The sequence below is a fragment of the Centroberyx gerrardi genome, chromosome 13 (assembly GCF_048128805.1).
Source record: "Centroberyx gerrardi isolate f3 chromosome 13, fCenGer3.hap1.cur.20231027, whole genome shotgun sequence".
Lineage (NCBI taxonomy): Eukaryota > Metazoa > Chordata > Actinopteri > Beryciformes > Berycidae > Centroberyx > Centroberyx gerrardi.
The window spans coordinates 11,737,907-11,759,036 of record NC_136009.1 but is presented as its reverse complement, the minus strand read 5'-3'; the positions used below and the strand labels follow the sequence as shown (position 1 = coordinate 11,759,036).

At 41.2% G+C, this 21,130-nt stretch overlaps 1 pseudogene; it reads right to left on the bottom strand.

Annotated features, from left to right (window-relative positions):
- LOC139921582 (sodium- and chloride-dependent GABA transporter 2-like) overlaps window positions 1-21,130 on the bottom strand; it is a 42,848-nt pseudogene that overhangs the window by 7,698 nt on the left and 14,020 nt on the right.

The following is a 21,130-nucleotide window of genomic DNA, read 5'->3' as shown; positions in this document are numbered from 1 at the left end:
CAGATGTTAATGTGTCAGAACAAGCGGTCACGGGTTGAAAAAAACCTGACCCGCTGAAGAGCAAGTTGCTACCGGCTCTCCTCCTCCTCTCCTGCTTCTGCCAGTGTGTTGCAGAGTGACGTTGGGCTCTTCTGCGGCACAACGCCACAATATTGGCACGGAAGCCAAAAATCAGGTCAATGTATAGAAATGTATCCAAGATCTCTAATGCGCCAATGTGCGCATCACGTCATGTCTGTCATTTGGCGATTCACAGACCAGCAGCACAGCAGCAGTAGCGCCTGAAAGTGAAACTTAAAATTCTACAATTTGCTCCGTACTCGCTCCAGCTGTGATGTCATCGTAGATTGACATGTAATTCTGACAACTGATAGGACAGATACTCTCCAGGGAGATTGGACCCACGTGGGGAGGACACAGGACACAGAACCGAATGAACCGCGGCACGCATGCGCGACCTGAACCGTGGGTGGCGAACCAGTTTGGATTTTTTTCGGGAACCGTTTCAACCCTAGTCCAAAGACTCTGTCTCTGACAGACTCACCTCCTCGGTATCATCACTACAAGCCAAGCAGAGAACCTGCTTCATCATTGTAACCAGTGAAGGATGCTTTGACACAAAGACTCTATCCACCTAATACACGCAGTGTGCCTGCCGTTGAAGTGCGCTTGGTGTTCACTAGCCTACTTAGCACTGTCGAGTGCTGCAACCTACGTGCTCCCTGCAGTTTGGTGCCCCTGCTGAGCTCGTCTCTGAACAACCATCGGTCCTCCATCACCCATCCGTCCATCTCTGTTTCCATCGCCTGCCTTGTAACCCACCTCTGCTGGTTCTGATGTATGCCACTGGGCATCATTCATGCATCACACATAGTCATTCCACCACTTGACACTTTACAACACATCATATACTTTATTACGGCTCCTTGTATTTAGTGACTCAGCACTTCTTCTGGCTGACAAAGAAAATCTCAGAGTTGGAAGGGAGAATCTGTCTTTTACCAGATCAGAGACCACGAGCAACTCCTCGACTCCTTGGTTGCCATCGGCCACACCGTCACCCACACGAGTGGAGGAGAGTTGGACTCTACTGTCCATTGTCTGGATGACGCTGCTGCCCAGACTGCAGACCACTGGGCACAGCTGGGTGCTAAACCCAAGGCCCTGGTTAGCTCCACTCCAAGCCAGATGGTAAACATGATAGGAAGCACCCCTCTTGTTCCCATCCACCTCAGACCAGCTGGCAAACCGATTTTCCATCCTGGACCAGCAGGAGTTTCCCCCACTCGCCATATGCCCCCTTCGTCTCCACTGCCTCAGACTGCCCCCATGTCACCGCCTCCACTCTCGACAGCTGTGCCCAAATATGCCTCCTCTTCACGGCCTGCCAGTGTGAAGTCCATCGCTCGGGCTGGAACTCCCTCTCTGGTCCAGACCCCTACGCCTCATCCTTCCTCTTCACTGATTATCAAAGATTCCATAGTCGGGAACATCAAATCAAAATTGGCTGTAACCCACTGTTTCCCCGGCACCAAGGTTTTAGACATAGTACAACAGATCCCGAATCTTCTCAGGAAACATCCCCACGCAGTAATGTTATCATCCATGTTGGCACCAACAATACCGCTTATCAGCAGTCTGAAGTTCTAAAACACAATTTTAACTGTCTTTTTAACTCACTCTGGAGGACTGCGGAAAACCTATTTTTATCTCTGGGCCAATCCTTTGTTTCAGATTTCTCAGAATTTTTATCATCTATTGTTTTAAATTATGACAAAGTGATTATTGCTGGGTGGACTTCCGGGGTCATGGCGGAGTGAGGACGTCTTCCAAAGCTCTCCTCGTCTTTTATACAATTTATTCCTTTAAAACACGCTTTTTTTTACTTAAACTTGCGCCGTTTTATAACTAAAAGTATTGTCATCGTCACTGTCGTTGACCTGTAATCATGTCTACTAAAAGCGGCAGGGCTAAAAACACCAACAAGCCCGAGCAGACCTCACCATCTGAACCGTGTGCGAGCGGGCTAACGACGGGCACTGCTAGGTTAGAGCTGACACAGGTATTGAAGGAGTTGAGAGAGGGTATCAAGGTGGACGTGGCGGCAGTGAAGGATGAAATACTAGCAGAGTTACGTACTTCTGTATCAACCCTCCAAGCTACTGTCTCTGCACATGTCGAAAAAATTGCGGACATTGAAACCTCTCTGACGGATGTGGACGGGAGAGTCACAGAGCTTGAAATGTCTCATACGGCTCTGCAGGCAGAGAACACCAAACTACACACCAAGCTGGATATTCTAGAAAACTTCTCGAGGAGGAACAACATTAGGGTGACTGGACTAGAGGAGAAAATCGAAGGAAACCACCCCTCTGCCTTCATGGAAAAGTTCCTGACCGAAGTTTTCGGGGAAGACAGCTTTACTCGTCCGCCTGTGGTGGACCACGCTCATCGGACCCTGAGACCGCCGCTACCGACAGGTCCTCCGCGGGCTATGGTGGTCCGTATGCATTATTATCAGGCTAAGGAGCAGATTCTGCGGATGTCATGGGAGAGGGGACAGCTGACTTATCAAGGGACAAGGATCAGTTTCTACCCCGATCTCAGTGCTGATTTGTTACACAAGAGAGCTGCATTCCTCCTGGTGAAGAAACAACTTCGGGAGGCAGGAGTGAAATACTCCCTTCTACACCCAGCTAAACTGCGGTTCATTTTCAACGGGACAAAGCACGTATTTGAAACCCCGACGGAGGCGTCTGCTTTTGTTCAGACCAAGATTCTACCGGAGGTGAAAAGGAACACGCCAGGAAATGACTGACTATGTGGCACTAGTTGGTGGATTTATTGCTGTGTAGGGTTTGTTACCTGCCTCATAGTTCCTCTATACTTTAAGGCATAAGATCAGAGTATCTGCTTTTTGTTGTTGTTCTTTTATTTGATTTACTTATTGTTTGTTATTGTTTACCTGATGGTGTATGTCAGGATACGGCGTCATAAAAGTGCCAAAACTTAAGTTAAACGTAAACAATCACATAGGAAAGAAGCATGGCACAAACTAACCACATTTAGTAAAAACGTGTTTTATCAATCCTCTGTTAGGCAAGGAGAGCTAAGGTGCAAATGTAAATCTACAATGCACCACTTTTGCACTCATGTTTTCTGGGGTTTTGACGCACTTAGTTTGGGTAAGTGCGGATGGGGGGGGGCGGGGGGGGGGGGACATCCTCTTGATCTCTCTGTTCTTTTTTGTTTCTTTTACACTCATCCCTTTTATTTTAACACTCTCTTTGTACTGCATAGTATTCTGTACCCTGGTATCCTGCCGTGTATTTTACAATGCAACTTAGGAAATCATGAGTATGGTTAGGAATAGCGGTAGAATGGTCAATTTTATTTCTTGGAATGTGAAATCTTTAAATCACCCTGTGAAGAGGAACAAGGTGCTGGCACATCTAGATCAACTGGGGGTAGGGGTAGCCTTCCTTCAAGAGACACACTTACATAGGGCAGAGGTTTTAAGAATTCAGAGGAGGTGGGTAGGGAAAGTTTTTCATTCCAAGTTTGATTCTAAGGCCAGGGGCACAGCTATTCTTATACACAAAAGTATTTCTTTTGAAAGTGACAAAATAATTGCAGACCCAAATTTTCAATAAGCGGGTTATCCTTGCCAGTGTATACGCTCCCAACTGGGATGACTGTGCTTTTATTAATTCCTTTTTTTCTTTTATCCCCGATATTAATAATCATCACCTGGTTACTGGGGGCGACTTCAACTGTGTTCTCTGCCCCAGACTCGATAGGTCTTCATCCAAACCTGCACCCCTAACTAAAATGGCTACAGCTATTAATAATTTCATTGAACAATATGGAATGGTAGGGCCATGGCGTTTACATTTCCCTACAGGTTGGGCTTTTTCTTTCTTTTCGCCTGTTCACCATACTTTCTCTAGAATTGACTACTTTATTTTAGATGCAAAATTTATACCTTCTTCTAGTCCTCCCACCTATCATAGCATAGTGATTTCTGACCATGCCCCTCTGTCCTTTGAATTAGACTTCCCTGACGTACCTGCCCCTTACAAAATATGGCGCCTGAACCCTCTCCTTCTTTCTCACGATACTTTTGTGAAATTCATCCAAACCCAAATAACACTTTTTATAGAGACCAATGCATCTCCGGAAGTATCCCATAGCACCAGATGGGAGGCGTTAAAAGCATACTTGCGTGGACAAATTATTGGCTATGCGTCAAATACTAAAAAGGCAAGGATGGCCAAATTAAAAGGGCTCACAGCGGAAATTTTGCAACTAGACAGTCAATATGCCTTGACTCCTTCCCCAGAATTATAGCAAAAGCGAATTCGTCTGCAGACAGAGTTTGACTTGGCCTCTACCTCAAAAGCAGAACAATTGCTATTAAAATCTCAGTATACATTTTACGAATTCGGTGACAAAGCAGGCAGGCTTCTTGCTCACCAAGCCCGCCAAACAGCAGCTTCGCGTCAGATATCTCAAATTAAGACCGCCTTGGGCTCTGTGACCACAGACCACAAGGGGATTAATGATGCCTTTGCGGCGTTCTATGCAAATTTATATTCATCTGAATATGACAATGGCGTTTCTAAATCAGAGTCTTTTTTTCAGAATTTAATTTTACCAACCCTTGATGACTCTCAGAAAGGTGACCTTGATTGTCCCCTGATGGTGGAGGAGGTCTCAGAAGCCATTAAAAGTATGCAATCTGGAAGTTGTAGGTGGGCTATGTACTGTCTCGCCATGTGCTCGTCTTGCACTCATTCAGTTTAAGGTTATACACAGGGTCCATTTTTCTAAATCAAGACTGTCTAAAATTTACCCTGAGGTGGAGGATAAATGTGATAGATGTTTGAACCCACATTGTCATTTGAGCCATATGTTTTTCTTCTGCCCACGGTTACATAATTTTTGGTCCGGTTATTTTAATATAATGTCTATCATAATGGGAATACATCTACAGCCTTGTCCATTGATTGCTATCTTTGGGACCCCGGATGAGTCAGGTCGATTAAATTCTGTGCAAAAAGAAATTATCAATTTCACATCTTTACTAGCCGGACGTCGCCTTCTCCTACAGTGGAAATCTCCTAACCCTCCCTCTGTTTCACAGTGGCTCAAAGACACTGTGTTTTTTCTCAAACTTGAGAAAATTAAATATACAATGAGAGGATATACTGATAAGTTTTTTCACAAATGACAACCTTTTTTATCACACTTTACAGACTTGCAGGTCCTGCCGGACTAAGGGCTGGTTTGTTAAATTCTGTTATATGTATGTATAATCTTCACTCTTTCTGAGCCAGGATGGGGTGTGTAAATGTTGGTGTGTTTGGGTTCCTGGGGTTTTGTACCTTTGCTGTTTTTTCTTCTGTTCTTCTTTTTTTTTATGTGTATATTGTGAGTGTTCCTTACTGTCTTTTTTCTTTTCCATGGTAAAAAATTCTAAAATGTACACCCACATGCTCATTGTTATGTTGTTTGAAACTGTTTTCAATAAAAATATTTTGCAAAAAAAAAGTATGCAATCTGGTAAATCCCCAGGATTTGGTAAATCCCCAGGATTTACCAGATTGGAAATTCGCAAAGGAGCTATCTCCATTATTACTGTCTATGTTTACCGAATCATTTTCAACTGGGCATCTCCCCGAAACCCTGGATCAGGCCTCTATTTGTCTCCTGCATAAAAAGGGCAAGGACCCTCTGCTGTGTTAATCGTATAGGCCAATTTCTCTTCTGAATGTGGATTGTAAAATCCTTGCTAAGTCCCTTGCTTTGATATTATCTACACTCACACTCGGTCGAATGTTCCTGAGCTTGTGATATCCTTAGATGGCGAGAAGGCTTTTGATCGGGTGGAGTGGGAACATTTATTTACGACTATGAGAAATTTTGGCTTTGGTAATGACTATTTATCATGGGTTAAACTACTGTACGCATCCCCCTTAGCTTCTGTCCATACAAATGACTCACATTCAAGATATTTCCCGTTACATAGAGGCACTAGACAAGGATGCCCAATGAGTCCCCTGCTCTTTGCGCTCGCCATCGAGCCCCTTGCAGCTTCTCTACGTCAGTGCCAAGCCTTAGAAGGGATAACCCGAGGGGATACCACACATAAATTATCTCTTTATGCTGATGACCTCCTTTTGTATATTGCCAACCCAACATCTTCGCTACCTCATGCCCTGTGTATTTTGGAACAATTTGGTAGGTTTTCAGGCTACAAATTGAACTTACAAAAAAGTGAACTTTACCCGGTAAACTCTGTGGCCCTCAATATCCTGGCTGCAGCATTCCCATTCAAGAGAGTGTCATCCCATTTTAAATATCTCGGGGTGGTGGTACCTCGCTCCTTTTACATGCTATTTAAACTAAATTTCACACCTCTAATCGATCAGTGCAAACAGGACATACACCGTTGGCGTTCATTACCTCTATCATTAGCTGACCGGATTAACCTGATTAAGATGAATGTTCTTCCTAGATTTCTTTATTTGTTCCAAAGTATTCCGATTTTTATTCCTAAAAAACATTTTTTATCACTGGACCAAACCCCCCTGGCTTTATATGGGACGGCAAGACCCCACGTATTTGTAAATCATTTCTACAAAGGCCGAAAAAGCTAGGAGGTATGGCCATGCCTCACTTTCTTCACTACTATTGGGCTAGCAATATCAAAAACATTATAATGTGGGTCAGTGGTGGTGCAGAAGCTCCAGTTTGGGTAAAATTGGAATCTTTTAAATTGAAACTCCCCTCCTTGATCTCTGCCCCTTTACCTCTTAACACTGGCACCTTTGAAAACCCCGTAGTTGCCCATACATTAAAGATCTGGGTACAGTTTCGCAAACATTTCGGCTTGCAGAACGCTTCACTTCAGGCTCCTGTTCTTGCAAATCATCTTTTCACTCCCTCTATGTCTGACCTGGCCTTTCGGGCCTGGCATGGGAACGGCATTAGAGCTGTTAAGGATTTATATGTAAACGGGGGATTTGTATCATTTGAGCAATTGTCAGAAAAGTATGCACTGCCGCGCTCCCATTTTTTTCGGTACCTACAGATTAGGCACTTTGTACAAAAAGGCTACCACCCTTTCCCAGAGCAACCCCCAAGTACCCCCTTAGATGCTCTTTTAGGATTTAATGCTAGTCTCAAGGGTGCCATCTCCTGGATTTATGATGTAATTAACGCTATTAACCCGCAATCTCTGAACAACCTAAGGACAATTTGGGAACAAGATCTAGATCCGGCTTTTGCAGAGGACCAATGGGCTTCAATTCTTGACCTAATACACTCCTCCTCTCCTTGTGCTAGACACGGTCTAATACAATTCAAGATAGTTCACCGTCTTCATCTCACTAAGGAGAAACTGGCAAGGATATACCCAAACACTGATCCCACCTGTGATCGGTGTAAGTTTACCACTGCAACCTGGTTGCACATGTTTTGGTCATGCTCAAGCCTTCAGACTTTCTGGAAGAAAGTCTTTGAATCCCTTAGCGACATGTATAATATGACAATCGAACCTCTTCCCATTATTGCCCTGTTTGGGTTGAGGCCCGAGGACACAGTGTGGCCGACTGAAATGTGTAATGTGGTTGCCTTTACTACTCTGTTAGCTCGACGTCTCATCCTCCTCAATTGGAGGAGATCGGTGCCACCATCCCATACAAGATGGCTTAGAGAGATTATGTTTTACTTGAAGCTTGAAAAAATCAAATTTACATTGAAGAGGAGTACAAAAAAATTTGAAAGAGTCTGGAGGCCTTTTCTTACCTACTATGACAACCTAACCCAAATAACAGAATGGGAGAGTTCATAACCTAATTCTTTCTTGGTTTGGAGCAGTACTGTAGTAGTTTAACTAAGAGTTATTTTATAAAGATAAAGATGAGTGTAACTGTTATGTATTTATTTGTGCTGGATGTCACTGTTTTGGTCATCTTGGGAGGATGCTGGGAGGGTGGGTGATATGTTGGGGAGCGGGGGAGGGATGGGGATTATACTGGAATTATTTCATATGTTGATTCTGTGATTTGTAAAATGCAAAATTCCAATAAACAGAAGTTTAAAAAAAAAAAAAAAGTGATTATTGCTGGTGATTTTAACATCCACATAGACAACAATTCAAATAACATCGCATTACAGAGTCCTTTAACTTAGTTCAATATGTGTCTGGCCCCACCCACAACCGTGGCCACACACTCGACTTAGTATTCACTCTTGATCTGAGAATCTTGCCATGAAAGACCTCCTTGTCTCTGACCATTTGTGTATTACGTTTGATACTGTTTTCCAGACTGCTGTTAAACCTCAAAAACACACACGTTTTTGTGTTCTTAATGAACACACAGCCTCGAAATTTTGTTCCCTCTTTACCAGTGAAAGTGACAACATGCACAGTCTTTCAGATACTAATTATCTGTTAAGCTGTTTTAATCAGTTATGCTCTTCTACCTTGGATACTGTTGCTCCTTTTAAAACTCAGATAAAACCCACTGCCAGAGCACCCCCTTGGATTAATGATGACATTCGTAGCCTTAAAAGAGCATGTAGGAAAATTGAACATAGGTGGAAATCCAGTAAGCTTCATGTTCATTATTTACGGTTGAAGGAACTATTCAATTCCTATAATAACAAAGTTAAAGATGCAAGAGCCCGATATTTTTCTCATTTAATTTCTACCAACCAGAACTCCAGACTTTTATTTAATACCATTGATCGCCTTTGTAAATCCTGCTACCCCTAGTGCATCTGCTTCATCTGCTGTTGACTGCAAATATTTTCTATCCTTTTTTGTTAATAAGATCAACCATATCAGGGCTAATATCACTCCTCCTATTTCTGTTGTAGAAGCACTTGTTAAGTCATTTCCCTGCATGCTCTTGTAGAGAGCGTATCACATATGAGACCTTCCTCTAGTCAACTAGATATTATCCCTACAAAACATCTTAAAGAGGTTATGGGGGCTATTGGCCCAAGTTAGCTCTCTATTTTTAATAGCTCTCTCTCCACCGGATGTGTTCCTGATTATTTTAAGATGGCTTGTGTTCAGCCCCTGTTGAAAAGACCTGGCCTTGATCCCTCAGCTTTAAACAATTTTAGACCCATCTCCAAACTACCATTTATTTCTAAAATCCTGGCGAAAGTGGTTTTGGAACAACTTTTAGAAGTGTTGAATAGAAACAATGTCTTTGATAAATTTCAGTCAGGTTTTCGTCAGTATTTAAGCCGCCCTTCTCAGGGTAACTAACGACTTATTGATGGCTGCTGATTCTGGAGATTGTTCTGTGTTGGTATCAAGGGCGGATATTTCATTTCACTGTTGGGGGGGACAATAAACAGAAAAATTTCTCAAGAGCAATTCCTGAAGGGGACACCAAAGGTGCCGCCAAAAGTACTGTTGTATTAAATGTATATAGAGGTCCATTATGAAACATTTCCATAAGCACTTCATTCCTTTCTTATGAAGATTTTATCAAATTGCCTTTGATATTACTGGGGTCTTTCTACTTGGCGTTTCGGTGCACTGAAAAATGATCGGATGTCTGTTTTTCTTTTCTCTGCCATTTTAACTGACCTGGCTGGCTGACAAATAGACACACACACACACACACACACACACACACACACACAGCATGCAGGTTATTTACAGTAGTAGGTGAGATGCAACACCCATTAACTGAACTAAAGCTAATATATGCCTAATTAGATTTTGTTTTCCCGAAAAAGCAGATCTCTAATGTTTTGCTGTCAATGTGTAAAAGTCCAGAACGCTATGAAGCCTGCCAGAAACTTACTTATATTTTAACATAATGTTTGTTGTAATTATGTCTTTTTTATTAATTAAGTCTTCATTTATTTCCAAAATTATGAACAAAATAACATAGTGGCAGCCATTTTACATGCAGTAAGAAAAAAATAATATACTTAGAACCTAATTACATAGGGTAAGTTAATCTTAAATATTATATTATAGAAATATTACTGTTACCATCTACAAAAGATAAAAGTATTTTGGTATGAAATCCCGCATTTTAATTTAACCAAGTATCCTGTATCATAAATACATGTCTGGCATTTGTAACAAACCAAACCGCTTGAAAATCGGTCGAAAATTCAGTGAGTTATGATGATTTTAATTGTGGATAGACCTCCTGCCTCCATACACATACATGCATGAGGAGACGCTGCTCCGTACCAACACGTTGACACACAAGATTCAACCGCGAGGTAATGGAGCCAACAAAATGTAGTCTGGTTACAATTGTGAATGTGTTTTATTCTATTGAGTGGTAGAAGTAAAGAAAAATGTCTGACACATCCTTTGTTTTAAGTTAACCTCAGCTACTTACTGGAGGTCTGCCACCACTGACACACTTCCAGAGATCCTCCACACACACTCGTACCGAGGGCTAATGTGTGTGTGTGGGGGTTCGGGGAGGCAGGTAGGCAGTGGACCAAACCACTGTAAGGCATATGAGGGGGGGACTCAATCTTTCGAAACTTAAAAACGCATTGTTTTGCGTCTATAATTATCACAAGTGCTTTCAATGCATATTATTATATTATTTAAAATTATATAGTTATGTTTACAATGATATATTGAGGGGGACAACTCTCTGTTAGTCCCAGGAAGGGGGGGTCCGGACCCCCCTGTCCCCCCCGTGATTTCCGCCCCTGGTTGGTATTACTTGACCTTAGCACGGCCTTTGATACCATTGACCATACCATCCTAATCAATAGATTGTCTCAGTGGGTTGGTATTTCTGGGACTGTCCTGGACTGGTTCTCTTCCTACTTGTCTAATAGGAAATTCTCTGTTTCAATTGGTGATTTTATCTCGTCAGCTTCTGTGATTACATGTGGTGTACCTCAAGGATCAATTCTTGGATCAGTTCTCTCTGTATATGCTACCCCTAGGCCATATTATTAATCGCCACAACATATCTTTTCATTGCTATGCAGACGATACACAGCTTTCAGTTAAACCCAATGACCTCAGTAAGTTGGCTACACTGCATGACTGCGTAGCTGATGTTAAAAATTGGATGCAGCTAAACTCTGACAAGACAGAAGTCCTTTTCATTGGGCCTGAACACATCTCCAAGCAAATTCAGCCATTTCTCGGTCCTCTAACTCCTAACATTAAGTCTGCACCTAAGAAGTTAGGAGCAATCTTTGACTCTGAGCCTAAACTTTGAGCAACATACAAAAACAACTTGTCCAGTCATGCTTTTACCAACTCAGAAATATTTAAAAAAATATTTTTATAACAGTTTTATCTTTTAGCGATACAGAGAGAATAATACATGCTTTTATATCCTTACCCCTCGAATAATGTAACGCCTTGTTTACCTGCCTCAACTGTCGAGCTGTAACCCGGCTTCAGATTGTGCAGAATTCCGCTGCCAGGCTACTGACTAAGATGAAACGTTCTTCACATATCACCCCAATCTTGGCCTCTCTGCACTGGTTACCTGTGACTTTTAGAATCAATGTTAAAGTTTTATTAATTACATACTAGGGATGTACCCGAATCCGAATACGTTATTTGGGAAAGCACAAATAATGCGATGGAAACAGATATTTCTTCTACCCAAAGTTGCTCGTTATTATTCGGGGAAAAAAAGCCATGATTGACATGTAAATAAAGGACTTGATTTTCCCTTTATCATTTGTAAAACAGAAAATGAAGTAGTAAAACACAAATGAAAAAAGCCCATTTTGGTACTGTAGCCGCTGTGCGTCTTTCAGCACCAGTGACAGAGTGGAGCGGAGAGGAGAGGGAGAGAGAGAGAGAGAGAGAGAGAGAGACAGAGAGAGAGCTCACAAGCTGGCCATAAAAACAGGCCGCCACAGACAGACCTGGCAACCCAGGGAGAGCAGGTTGTGTTTATTCTGCTGTCAGGGAGAGACAGAGACAGAAAGTCACTTCCTGTTACACTGTGACAGATACAAAGACGTGAGACAGACTTATTTTGAGAGGATAGGTAGAATTTACCTAGAATTCAACCATCTGCCTGATCCTCTCAAACTGCCCTACCTGTGTGGGGAGAAAAGTCAGTGTGCAGCATTAGCTGCTAAATTTGTAGATTGCTGTCACACTTTAAGGGAAGAGGGACACACAGTTGAATGAGAAATGTGAAGAAGAATATATGAATGTATGTGAAATGTTCTATTTTTAATTGGCTATGGTGATATTTTGCTGGTTTATGTTGTCAGAAACACAAGTGACATAAACACAGAAACAATGATAGTCAGTAGACAGTGGAGGCACAGCAACACACACGCACGCACACACACAATAATAAATAGGAGGGGATGGAATTATTTTTCTGTTACTCAATTTTTTCTTTATTCATTTATTTATTTATTTATTTTTTGTTATTTAATAATTTAATTGATGAGAGAGAGAGAGCAGCGCTCAGCAGAGGGAGGGGGGCTGTGTGTGCCCTGCCTGTGTGACACAGAGCTTCAGGAGAAAGCGAGGAGCATAAAACATTGTGCTTTTTTCCACGCATGAAAAAAAACAACCGAGCCCGACCCGACCCGAGCCCGAATTATTTATTTAAAAACCAAGCCCGACCCACATACAGTCTCGGGTCCCGTCGGGTTCGGGTCGGGTTGCAGACCTCTACTAGCGACAAAAGCCTGGTGTGGCAGCTGGATTTTTTTCAAACCTCCGCAACCTATACATCAAAATGAAGCTTAGAACCTGTAGTTTTTAGCTGTATGTGTTAATTTCCTCCATTTAAAAAACCCAGTCGAAATATTGAAAAAAACAACGTTTTACCTTGTATTTCAGTCAATATTCATCCGTTTAAGATGTAACATGCTGTATGTATCAGCCATAGGTTTCATGGAATTTAGTTAAAAAAAAAAAAAAAAAAAGAGAGAGAGAGAGAGAGATGAAAAGTACAGTATGAGGATGTGGAAATATATTTCATAATTAATTATATGCCAATATTAAATCAATTTGATGCTTTGAAGGCACAAAAATTGCATTGCCAATGAATATTAGGTTACAAAATACATTTAACGTGACTTCCGGTATAAACCACGCCCACTTCCGGTCTTCTATCCGAATACAGATACAGACACAGATAATTTTGTTGGTTGAACAGATACAGATACAGATAATGACGTCTCTGTACACCTCTATTACATACAAGGCTTTACATGGTCTGGCGCCTGATTATATCAGTGAACTGTTAACTCCCTATTGTCCCCAGAGGCATCATAGGTCCGCCAGTCTTGGTCTCTTGGCTGTCCCAAAGTCTAGGCTAAAATCAAAAGGGGATCGATCTTTTGCTGTGATGGCCCCAAGGCTCTGGAATAGCCTTCCATATAGTATCAGGTCGGCTGATTCAGTCCCCGCTTTTAAATCTCGCCTTAAAACCCATTTTTACAAAATTGCTTTCCCATATGATTGATAGTTTTGTTTTTTTAATTTAACCTTTATTTTACCAGGTTGTCTCATTGAGATGCAGTCTCTTTTTCAAGAGAGACCTGGTCCAAGAAATGGTTACATGACACAATATAATACATACAAAATTAGATACAAATATACATAATCACATTAAAATATAATGGAATCAGGACAGGAATCAAGCCCAGGCCCGGATCAAAAACCACACCCCGAACAGAGAACTCCATTCAGAGTGGAATTTTAGTCCACCACCTCAATCAGACCCCCACCCATGAAACTGCCCTAAAAGGTTTTCCAGCCAGAGGATCGTCACAGAGCGACTCAATTTCTGTTTTGTTTGCAAAGGAGACACATTGTTTTGGAATGTAATCAACTATCATGGATTTAAAATCTGAGAGAGTGACAAGAACCTGCAGTTTCAGACTCTCTTGAAGAAAATTCCAAGACCAGGGAGCGTGATAGCTAAATGACCTTTTTGCGTGTTCAGTTCGGACCTTCGGTAGTGAAAAAAGTAGAATGGACTGAGAGCGGAGGTTATATCTATTTTCTTGGTATGTTAAAAGTGAAGCCAAATAAGCAGGCATTTTACCAATAATGGCCTTGTATACAAGGATGTACCAATGTTTCAGCCTGCGAGAGGATAAAGATGTCCAGTTAACAGCACTGTAGAGATCGCAGTGATGTGTTAACGGTTTTGCATTTGTTACAAATCTGAGTGTTGCATGATAAACTGAATCCAAAGCTTTTAAGATTGTAGCAGAGGCATGCATGTAGACAGAATCTCCCTAATCAAGAACTGAAAGAAAAGTTGTTCAAACCAGTTCTTTTCTGGCCTTAGGAGAGAAACAGGCTTTGTTCCTAAAATAAAAGCCAATTCTTAATTTAAGTTTCTTCACCAGGGTCTCAATGTGTTTTGAATAATTTAGCCTGTTGTCAATCCAGATCCCCAGATATTTATATGAGTTGACTAGTTCTATTGGTTGATCATTCAATGTAACAATTTGATTTTGACGTGAATTCTCAGACTTTGCATTTATATGAGTCTTGTCAGCATTTAACACAAGCTTGAGATTATATAAATTCTCCTGAATGACATCAAATGCTAGCTGTGCATCCTTAAATGCTTGAGATATACTCTTGCCTCTAGAATACAAAATTGTGTCATCAGGATAAAGGTGCACAGTGGCATTCTGTATGTCTTGTCCAATGTTGTTAATATAAATAATAAATAACAAAGGACCAAGAATAGAGCCCTGTTTTCCTAGATAAACTGACTATTCCCAGCATTAGTCCAGAAAAGCATGCTTCGATTGATAGCCCAATAATTGCAAATGAGATCACTCAAGCAATCAAATCAGTGCAGAGTGGGAAGGCCCCAGGCCCTGATGGGTTCCCCATCAAATTTTATAAGGTATTTACCTAAAAACTTACCCCCATTCTTAAAGTCCCACTGAAATGGAAGTTAGAGCGTCTTTAGCTTCTCTACTGTGACGTATTTCCCAGTGAAACGGAATATTTGAGGGGTGTACAGTTACAAGAGGGATTTAAATCAAATCCTTTGCATTTGATTGGACTGCTAAACAGTGGGCGGGGCTTAGAGTTTAGCGCGATACGGAGCTACAGAGAGAAACGGAGCTACAGAGGACTGTTGACACACCTCCCTCACCGTTGTTAGATCAGGAGGAGGACAAGGTAGAGATGAATGAATTAGACCTCAGCGACATTGTTTTGGAAATGAAAACAAAGTTTTTGCCCACTGATATCCAAACACACATCTCTTCCTATCTCTCTCCATATTGCTCTGTCAGCTACTACGACCCAGAAACGGTGAAGTGCGGTTATATATGACTGGTGTGGCTAGCTAGAGGTTGAAGAATGATTGATGGGCCGAGTGGAGAAGCGTGTGGCACTGCGAGACGCACAAGCTAGCGGCAGCCCCCAAACGGCTGCTAAAAAGCAGGTAACATTAGTAGCATAATTTTCCTGTGGCATCCCATATGACAAGAAGGAGCCCCGGTGGAAAGACATTACAGATGCGCTGGTGTTTCATATGCTTTTCATACACTTAGTTTGTTTTTAAGAAAAAAAAAATGATTAAAATCGTAAATCGGGTGTAGGTGTGAAAAAATCTGAGATTTTATTTTTAGGCCATATCGCCCAGCTCTAGCTGTTCATACAAGATTCTGACCAAAGTCCTCTCCTAGCGCCTACTAATGTTATTGACCCTGATCAGACAGGCTTTATACGAGATAGACAATCTTACTTTAATAATATACGACGCCTATTTAATATTCTATACTCAGACCACTCAACCTTGCAACCTGAAGTCATTATTTCCTTAGATGCCGAAAAGGCTTTTGACAGGGTTGAATGGGCCTATCTATTTGCAGTCTTAGAGAAATTTGGGTTCGGTCCAACTTCTTGCTCTTGGATCAGAAACTTATATTCAGCGCCCCAAGCCGCTGTCCGCACTAACAATATCACCTCTGGCTATTTCCCTCTCCGAAGAGGGACGAGACAAGGATGCTGTTTATCTCCTTTTTTATTTGATTTAGCGATCGAGCCCCTTGCAATAGCTTTACGCTCTGAGGGATGAATTTTTGGAGTGACGAGAAGAGAAATTGTCCACAAGGTATCACTGTATGCAGACGATACTCCTTTATATTTCGAATACAGACAGATCTATCCTTGCTAGAAGGCCACTTGCTACAAGTTTTTAGAAAATTTGGAAAATTCTCAGGTTATAAATTAAATTTTACAAAAAGCCTACTCTTCCCTATCAACGAGCTAGCTGAGAGAGCAAGGTACAATCAGTTTCCATTCAAGATAGAGCTGAAGTACTTTATATACCTGGGGATACGTGTAACACGCTGATTTGCAGCACTTTTTAAACAGAATTTTACCCAACTACTAGAGTGCACCAAGCTAGATTCATCACGATGGTCGACTCTTCCTATTTCTTTAGCGGGAACACTTTGATTTCTTAAGTATCTAAATGTTGTCCAGTCAGCCTTTGCCCACATAATATTCCTTTCCCGTATGATTTTAGACAATTCATTTGTAAACCAGGGATGATCTCTACCTTTAATTCTGTATTTCTTTAATGGAGCATGTTTGTCACACACACCCAAAAACTGTTTATAAAAGTAAGACACTGCCAATTCAGTATCTGGAATCAAGGATATTCTTTCCCAGTCAATATGAAACATCATGGAGGAAGCCTTGCATCTCAAATTGCTTCCAGTTTCTTTTCACTACAATGCGTGCAGTTGTTTTATATGGAATGCTAGCAGGGACAAAACTGAGAAAAGGTTATAGGACGAATGGTAATGATAATACAACAAATGATAGTGTAAAAGCATCAAATAATGATTATCAATTAACCTCACCTACAATCATTACCCTCACGTATTTCATAATCTCCCATCGGTTTTCCCTTTTGATAATCACCCACTTACTTATAATCTCCAAGCCATTTTCCCTTTTCCCTTTTCCCCTCTCAATAATCACCTAATCAATAATCAACCACCCTTTATTCATCCAATGGTTTATAATCTCATAGCCACATTCCAAAAGTGACAAAAGTGGGAAATCGTTATACAATGAATGGTAATGATAATACAACAAATCATAGTGTAAAAGCATCAAATAATGATTATCAATTAACCTCACCTATAATAATTACCCTCACGTATTTCATAATCTCCCATCAGTTTTCCCTTTTGATAATCACCCACTCATTTATTATCTCCAAGCCGTTTTCCCTTTTCCCTTTCAATAACCACCCACTGTATAATCACCCATCTGATTTTCAACCAATGGTTTATAATCTTGTCCGTTTTCTTTCCCCCCTTTTTCCCTTTCTATAATCACCCACTCAATAATCAACTTGAGCTTATATGCAAATTTGGATTGTCAATCAAACGTCTGTGGGTGGACCGTTAATACAAAACCTCCTTGGTGGACCCAGACAGAAGCAATCAACTCAGGGAGCGGAAAAACCACAGAAATTGAATGGACAGAACGGTCTTTCCCATTCAAATCAACGCTCCTGGATGGTCGGAGCAGTGGCCATTTTTATGTGTACCGTTCCATAGATAAAACCTCCTTGGTACCGTTGGCCTAACTTCCGTATAAACCAACTTATGGCAAGTCGCAGCAAGACCAAGCAGTGGAAAACTGGTGTTGCACTATCTCTATATAGCGCTTGCTATATTTTAAACTGGGGTCTGTTTGGGGAGCGTGAGAGCGTGAGAGCGTGAGAGCGTGAGGTGGGACCTGAAAGCGTGAGTCTCACACCAAATGTGCGAGAGTTGGCAACCCTGCCCTTTATTGCCCATCTCTTTGCTGATTCGTGTCTTCCACTGCTCAGAGTAGCCGCTGACGTGCCAAGTTATCACAGCTTTAAAGAGTGCGTAAACACACTCTTTCCAGCAGATTTGTGTCTAGTGCACAATTTTAAAGATGCGAAAAAGTGGGATGGGGAGCAAGAGCGAATAGTTGTGTGTGATCAATAAGCGCCCGCTTGTTTGTTGTCTGAAGTCATTAAAAGAGCAGTTGCGCATTCTGACCAGAGTAGCCACTGTTATCACATACAGCGTTAAAGAGTGCGTAAACACCATACACTCTTTCCAGCAGGCCTAGTGTACAATTTTGAAAGATGCAAAATAGTAAAATTGGTGGAAGGGCGTGTGTGTGTCTGTGATAATGGATCGATCATCTCTACTTGGGGGCGGCAACAATTTTCTGATCGCAAAGCATTTGACATTGCCAAAGGCAAAATACCTGTCTTGATGTCACTGATTGAGATGTGGCTAAGTGGAACACGGTTGAAAGTTTCAGTCCATAGAGAGCAGCGCAACAAAGATTTTCTGCCACTAGAATTTGATGCAGGAAAAAAGTTGAAATGTGACTGACTCACTCATGCTTTAGCCTCACCTGAGGATCTGCAAGGCGGCCTGGATCAGGATAGAGGTAAAATCGAATGCCATCTGTAGCTCCTGGTAATGTCAGACCACGGATCAGCAATGCTATTATCATCACATAGGGAAAAGTAGCCGTGAAATAGACGACCTGAGAGAGGACCAACAATATACAATCACTATATTAGGGGGTCAAATTTGACATCATAGATTAGGGCATAGATTATCACTGAAATGCAGAAATGAGAGAAGTTAGGATAATGTAATACTACAATGCTTTTTGTAACAGTTTAAATTGAATATATGTAATAAATATCTAAAATTAGATTGAAATTGTAAATTTAATATAAATATAATTTGAAATTACATTTATATTGTTGTAAATTACAATTGCAATTATATTTATGTAGCTGAAATTTCTATGTAATAATATATATTAAATGATTATATTTAATCATTAAATATATTAAATACATTACATGTAATATATAAATATATACAGTATATATAAATACCATATGAAATTTATATACTACTAGTAGTATACTATAGTATACTACTATACTATAAGCTACTTAAATATAACAATTATATGCAATTATATATCATTTACAACAAAGCTTGATTAAGATCAAAGCAAATGTACAAGTTAGTGTAATGATCAAGTGTAATGGTGATAGGATCATATTGCAACCAAACTTGTACGGAGTTAAATTACAACCAAGTTGGCAATTACAAGTAGGCAAGGTATGAGCTCACCTTCCCTGAAGACTTGACTCCCTTCCAGATACAGAAGTAGCAGACGATCCAGCTCAGTAGAAGACACCCAGCCAGGTCCCAGCGGATACTACCCATCTCCTCGATTCCTCCAGACACACCCAAGATTCTTCTCCTGAACGCAGAAATGTCTGTTTAGGAACATTTTCCTTTCTCAATTGTGTAAAAAAATTCTTAGTTCATAGAGCTCTTGTGAATACGTACTGCCAGAATTCTTCAACCGAAGATGTTGCATTCCCCAAAATGTGGCCATTCAATGAATGATTCTGACCATAATCAATGCAGTCCTCTTGTAGTGAGAGAGTAAGAAGAACAAGTAAGAATGGCGGTAACACTTTATTTGAAGGGGGGTGAATAAGGCTGACATAACACTGTCATAACTATGTCATGACAACTGACATGAACACTACGAATGTTTACGACTTGTCAGTAAGTGTCATTCGGTTGATAATGTCACTTTCAATGCAAAGTTGACACTGTTCTAGATGTCTCTGCCATGACAACTTGACATTAACCAAAGGGACATAACCTGTCATAAGACATATGTCATGACAGACTTCATTATCAAACACAAATAAACCCCTTGGTTGTATGTGTCAACATTACAGTAAACTCGGTCACGAGACCGTCATAACTGTGTCATGAACCCTGAACTCAAGTACAGTGGTAGAATTTGGACATTTCATAAAAATATCATAGTGTTATTTGACATGATGGGTTATTTTATCTACCCAAACACTGGTTTGAGCATGTTGGGCCATTTTTCTAGATATTTCCACAGAGTTGGGTAGTTTTTGTGTAACCCAGCTGCTGGTTTAGTGGCTGGGTCAGCCTCAGTGACAGTTGAAACACCGCAGACAGACCAGCAGCTGATTTTTCTGCAAAAAGTGTTGGTTTGTCAGCAAGCGGTCTTTTGGACTCCTCTTCTGCAAGGAAGCAGTCCTCCTTGTCCTCCTGTGTACTTCAGGGGCAAAAGTAAATGGTTTGTATGCAGTTCTGTACCTATCTAAGTCACCTACAGCCAAAATTATCATTCCGTAACCAGAGTCAGAGGTGGATATGCACGAAGATGGCAAAATGATGCCAATTGCCAATTGTTAGCTAATGTTAGCATTCGCTAGCGTTAGCGATCACGCTAACATTAGACTTTTCTTAATGTCCATGTTTCATTTCAGGGTCACACACAAAAAAAACAAACGTTTTGGAGCAAGCGGGGGATGTGTTAACAAAATTGATCTAATGCTGCTTTATCACAATACGTATATCATGCTAGTAGAGATGAAAGTCAAGCTTATAGACAAACCACTGCATGTAAGCTAAATAACCAGCACAATGTCAACAACCTGACTTGTTTCTAATGGAACTGTATCCAATTCCGGCCACTTGCGTAACTTCCAATGTTTACCCAGCATTTTTATACAGAGTTCCCAACTGAAAGGTAAGTGACGTAAATTCATACATATTGCAGAAGCTAGGTATCAAATTTTATAAATATCTATACACATTTAAGCATATAAAACATTAAGTTACGAACGATATATGGACATTTTTCAAGACAAAAGATAAAACCACCCGTAACCCAGATGCCACCAGCAGCACATGCAACACTGGAGTGACAGCTAGTGTAGCCGATTGGCAAGCCGACAACCCTCTCGAGACCAGGGACGTGCTCCCGAGACAACTGCTCCTTCCACGTTCGTCACAACACTACCAGAAAACACCAGCGAAACCCAAAGGGAAAACACTGCTATGCCTAACAGGGGAAATACACAATACTGCTCCAAAACTTACCAGGCTGGACTACCCAAACTAGTACTGCTACTACACCAAGGCCAAACAACACTTACCTAGGTCCCCACCAACAAACATCTCCAGCACTGGCGGATGCCAGAGATGGCTCTCCCCTCACCAAACACCACAAAACTACTGGCACATATAAATGATACCAGGCAACCAATGAAAC